At 47.1% G+C, this 5,795-nt stretch overlaps 1 long non-coding RNA gene across 1 annotated transcript; it reads right to left on the bottom strand.

Moving 5' to 3' along the window:
* Positions 1-435: 435 nt before the first annotated feature.
* Positions 436-3,795, bottom strand: LOC129384777 (uncharacterized). The gene is made up of 2 exons (XR_008612421.1): positions 3,641-3,795; positions 436-602 (listed from the first exon to the last, which is right to left on the bottom strand). It is a non-coding gene; the product is annotated as an uncharacterized lncRNA (long non-coding RNA).
* Positions 3,796-5,795: the final 2,000 nt, after the last annotated feature.

Raw genomic sequence — 5,795 nt, 5'->3', positions numbered from 1 at the left:
CAGGCAAAAGATACCCGCGAACTAACCACGACTAAGTCATAAAGCCGGACCATACCAACAGTGATACATATCGGTACTCATTTTTCCTGGATGCGATAGAAATGTGGAACCAATTGCCAAACGCTATTGTTAGCCTAAAAGATGTCACCGACTTTGAAAATGCTGCTGAGGCATATTTATGGGAGTTTTCGATTTAGTTTTGAAGTGCCAAGTGATATGTGCGACTTGATATTCATTGTACGTATTTTGATAAATGTCAGAAGTGTGCTGAACAGCATTCAAGTGAACATCTTATTAACTGTGAATTGACAAGTGTTAAGCAACTTTACGTACATTGACATTGTCCATATTTGATTTATGTAATTGTATTGTCCTCTCTGTTATGACCCTCTATGAGAGTTGACAGTATTAATAAATAAATAAATAGACGAGGAATGTGGGTAAGAACACTTTATTTTCAGCACACATGTTTTTTTAATGAACTGCTGTTATACTGCTAAAATCTGCACATTTAATAAAAGTACACTGCTCTGCTTCATCACTCCATGCTAAGTGCAAGTATCCTGTACCAGGAAGTCAAACCAAGACGTGGGATGTTCAGTCTGTGAAAATAAAAACAAGTTTGAAACATTAACGTGCAAAAACTAAAGCACACTCAAGAAAATAAACACAGCACAGGAACATATCCAATGAATCAGAATTACCTTTGAGAGCAAACATATAGTTTCTATGGCACAGTGAAGAAACCTTATTCCTCCGGCTTTTTTTGTGCGCGAGAAAATATGAAAGTGCATGCGTTCTCCCCATATTGTGTATCTGTCACCTTTTCACACACAACAAAGATGTTGTCTCAATGTGCCCAATTGTCTTTGCATATCCATTTCTCTGCTCTCATACCATGATACCTACAGTTAAAGGCTGTAGCAATGCTTAGCTTGAATGAACCAACACAAGCTACATGCACTGTGCTGTTGAACATGGCATTGTAAGTTAGATTCATGCACAGCACATTCATGTGCCATAAACATTTGATTGTGATTGTAGGCAAGATAAATAAAAAGAAGGTATGTAAATAAGAATATTCCCTAATAAGCTGTGCAGAAGTGCTCTCCCGTTTGGACAGAAGCCGAGCACAGCTGCAGTGAACAAGAAGCCAACTTATACAGTATTTAAAATCTAGGTTCTAAATGTGCTACAGATTTTTCTGAATTCATGGTCGAAAATCTAGGTGTTAAAGGTGACAAACATTTAAACAGGTCTCTATTCGGACTGGTAATGCTATGTGTCCCCTAGTTTGATAAAATATGCCATATCACTGGTCTCCCAAGCTACGGCTGCTGTCCAGTTGCAAGTGCAAATCACTCAATTATGTCTAGGGCACGTTTGAGCAAAAGGCAGCCAAGATTACTGTGCCATTGAGATCTATTTCCTGACATCTGATTTCTTCTCAGAAAGCTACCTGTCAAAAAAAAACCTTCACAACAACATAACCCAAACCTTTCTTGAGTAAAGCCATCAGACTGGTCCTTGAACACTAATTACACAGTGGCTCTTTGTGATGTAATGTTATGTACGTCAGCACCTAACGAAGTACAGGAAAATTTAATAATGGCAGCGTGACAGGTACACAAAAAAGTAAAGGGATAAAACATCACACAGGCTGCCATCAGTGTTCATATCTCCATTTCAATGTGGATGTTTTTAGCAGTGAATACATGTTCTCATTAAAGTGAGTCATATTATTACAAAAGCGAAGGGCAAGGGTCTTTACATTCTAAACTGACAAATGTGCTTTATTACGATTCACCGCAATACAGGAGGTGTTTTGCAGTGAACCATCACATAAGGTTTTGGCTAACTACGGCGGGTGTGTCCGGCAGCGGGGCCTCTTGTGTATTGCGGTAAAGCGTATTATTATGACAAGAGCTAACCTGGCACGTATGGCTTTAGCCAACAAAAGTTCTCAAGACATCATGCATCCTGCCACGAAAATCTGCTTTGATGAGAGTAGAACATTAGGTTAGTCGCTGACAGAAACCATACATTCCAGATTCACGTAAATCTTTCCCAATATCGGCATGCTTCACCGCAACACACAAATATGTTGCGGTGATAACGGTGGTAGAACAGGCTGGTGCAAATGTTTCGACAGGGGAGCGTGCCTTCATCAGGGCAACTGCTTTCCTTGGCAGTTTTCATATACGTGAGTCCCCCCAACTCCCAACAGGGGAGATTTACATGGACCTTTGCCAAGAGACGTACCGACAAGCGTTTGGTAGTGGCTGGTAGAGATGCAGGAGTCTAAAAAGCGTTGCGAAATTCGGTTCCGTAAGGTTAGCTTTACCGCAATACAAATATGTTAAGTGGTTAGACATACAAAATATGTTGCGGTGAATCATAGCAAGGGTACCTGGCCTTTGATGCAAAGCAACTTCCCAAGAGGCACGGTAATCCCGTGGCTAGTTATGCAGTTCCCCGCATGCGAGTGAGTTCCCTGCGTTCGGCGGTTTCCCAGTGACATACAAAATTACATTGATTGACTGTGTTGTAAATGGGCGACGGCCCTATATGCTGATGCAAAAGCGTCGTTTCGCTTTCGAAAACTGCGCTCGGCTAAAGAGAACAACCTTGACTCGCAAAGCAGTTGAACAGGAAACTACGAAATTACGTAGCTATTATGGAAGAAATCAACAGCTCAGAAAAAAATGGCCGTGTAAACATTAACTGGCTTACGAGGTCGACAAACCAACGGTTCAAAGCATCACAGCCACGTCCGAAATAGCGCTGAAGGCCGGCCAGTACACTTATGCGCCTCGGCGCGCGTAATGTAACAGGAGACGGCAGGTGCACGCATACATCATTAAGGAACACATATTATTTATGTCGGTGAAAGCGGTCACTCTTCAGTTCTGACATGCTTCAGCGCGTAACACTAGTATACTGCGGCGAAGCTGACTTCAGGAAGCCGACTTCTTCAACTCATCTAGCGAGGCAGGTCCGTTTATCACGCTTGGCAACGTTTGACATTTTCTGCCTTAATTTCGTTTGTTCTTTTTAATTTTCTTATCACAGTGACCCTGTATCACGCAGTAGCAGAGCTAGTTCCGCGTCTTAACTGCGTTAGGAAAGGCAAGCGTGTATGCAGCAGGCACGGCAGCATTGGCTCTTGTTTGGAAACTTCAAGAGACGCTCTTCCGCGCAGCGATGTGATTTGTATTATTAAAAGAATGCAGGTGACGATTAAATGAGCCGCAGCAAAGGTGTAAAAAAGCAGTAGTAATGCTGTTCTAAGATCCTCTCGCTCGAGCGAGATGGTCTTAAAAGAAACCCCGATGTAACGCGATCTGACGGAACAGCTCGTCATGCCAGTGTTTTCTTACGTCCTCGTTCTTTCGTGCATCCTCCCCTGAACCAGACTACTGAATGGTTCAGTGCACGCACTGACGATCCTGACGGAGGCAATACCACTCACATGAGCAGCTCCATATAAGATGCCACGGCCCATTCCACATGCCGGCTGCAATTTGACGCGGCCAGGAGGCAAAATATGCGCACAAGGTACCTAATGGTAACGCATCAAACTGCTCACAGCCCCAATCCTTTATTACACGCATATAGCGTGGAAATATGAATTACTCACGCTCTAAGTGGGCACGGAATACGGACCGTTTCGCAGCGCAGCCGGCTCCGTAAAGCGGCCGCCATGGAAATGAGCGGATGTGACATCATGGGTTATAGCGGACGTGACGTCATGGGTGAACGTAGACATTTCGGGCACCTTTCGTCTGCTGTGCCCCGGGCACAGCAGACACGGCCATTAATGAGCCATCTCTTGACTATGTTCTTGACTATGTAACCGCGTTTGTGTGGATGCGTAGACGTGTGCTTTTTGTTGTACTTGTAAAATGCAAATAAAATATTTTCAGGCTTACTCAATCTTTGGTGTCGTGTGCGTTTATTCCAGTCGAGGCCATCGTGCCACCTGGAAACCGCATTCTGTCAGTAGCCCTACACGAAATGCAACAGCTGGAGCGCGGCGGCACAACTCGCCGTAACGGCGGCGTAATAAACGAAAAACCGCTCGGAATGCCCTTAAAAGTCAGTTCAGAGTGTGCCTTAACTCGATATGACTCAGCGCTACATGTATTCTGCTGCGCCTCGATCGTGCTCCCGCCAGTTTGGTTGCTGTGTGGCAAGCGTAGCGCCTACATAAATATGTAGGCGCTACGTTCGCCAGTTTGGTTGCTGTGTGGCAAGCGTAGCGCCTACATAAATATGTAGGCGCTACGTTTGCTACACAGCAACTAAACTGGCGGGAGCACGATCGAGGCGCAGCAGCCAGAAACCCAGTAAAGCCACAGAACACCTGGTAAAGCGTGTGCAAAACCCCGTTTCCGTTTCCTGTTGTACAGCGCCACCCGTGGTCACATACTTTAGTTCACGACGCCACCGCTACGCTTATTTCCGTAGCACTGTGGAAGGTACAGTTTCCCTTCTCTAAGTTTGTATAGGTGTTCTGTGGTCTGACTTCCACCTTCGGTCAACACCACATTGGCGACGAGGATGTCGTGAACGTACCCCCAGCCCCGCTGCGCCGTCCGTATCCGCCACCATGAGCTTCACCGGGCTTGCTCCGCCGCCGTTTTTCCTTCCGACGCCCGGCCGTCCCTCATTGCCATGGGAGCAGTGGGAGCAGATGTTCAACGTGTACTTGCTGGCATCCGGAGCCGCCGCATTCAAGCCGGAGCAACGCAAGGCTATTCTTTTGCATTGTTTGGGGGCGGAGGGCCAGCGTATTTATCAGACGCTACATGCAGGGACGAGCGCCGCAGCACCGGCCGCGCCAAGTGCCGCAGCACGCGCCGATGACAAGTCTGCCGTGGCCCCTCCTGACGAATACGACTCTGCACTCGCCGCATTACGGCTACAGTTTTCGACGTCGCGCAACGTTATCATCGAGCGTCATCGCTTTCACCGCCGCAGCCAACACACAGGCGAGTCCGTTCATGACTTTGTTGCCGCTCTACGGGAGCTAGCGTCACATTGCTCGTTTGCCTCGCAAGATGATGCTTTGCGGGACCAATTCGTTGCCGGCGTAGCTTCCCCTCGCGTACGTGAGCGGTTACTGCTCGAGGGTTCCACACTTTCATTCGAGAATTCTGTTCGAATTGCACTTCAGTTTGAGCAGGCGGCTGAAGAGCTAAAGGAGCTTTCTGCTTCGGTCGAAGCAATTTCATTGCGGCAGCGTCGAAAACCATCGTCGCATTCTTCGAAAAAAAGGAATTCACGACCGGCAGCCACCGTAGAGCAGAATTTAACGAGGAGCGCGAGCGGCTCACGTGCGCCGCAGCGGAACCGCCCCCCTCAGCGGTACCGAGAACAGAGTAGCCGCTCCGGCTCGCCACATTGTTTCCGATGCGGTTCGCGGGACCACATCGCGTCAGCGCCACAGTGCCCAGCGCATGGCAAGACTTGTTCGTTTTGCGGTCACAAGGGCCATTTTCAAAGGGTATGCAACCGCAAGCTAACCCAAATGCAAGGCCGAGTACGTGAAGTTGAATTTCATGAAGATGTTTCGTCATCCAGCAGTGCTGAGGATGTTTTGACGGTGCAACGTTCCGCGCGTAGCGGAATTCATATTCAATTGCAAGTCGCGAATGTCACTTTGACATTCCTTGTTGATTCAGGGTCGTCTGTTTCAATCCTGTCGGAACAAGAATTCAGTCGATATTTTCAGAGCGTTCCGCTCCTGCCTGCTCCGCATGTTAGTCTGTTTGACTACTCTCAACGGCTGA

Source organism: Dermacentor andersoni, chromosome 5, assembly GCF_023375885.2.
Source record: "Dermacentor andersoni chromosome 5, qqDerAnde1_hic_scaffold, whole genome shotgun sequence".
In the NCBI taxonomy this organism is placed as follows: domain Eukaryota; kingdom Metazoa; phylum Arthropoda; class Arachnida; order Ixodida; family Ixodidae; genus Dermacentor; species Dermacentor andersoni.
Note: the sequence above shows the minus strand (reverse complement) of the source record. Positions and strands in the feature narration are given on the sequence as shown.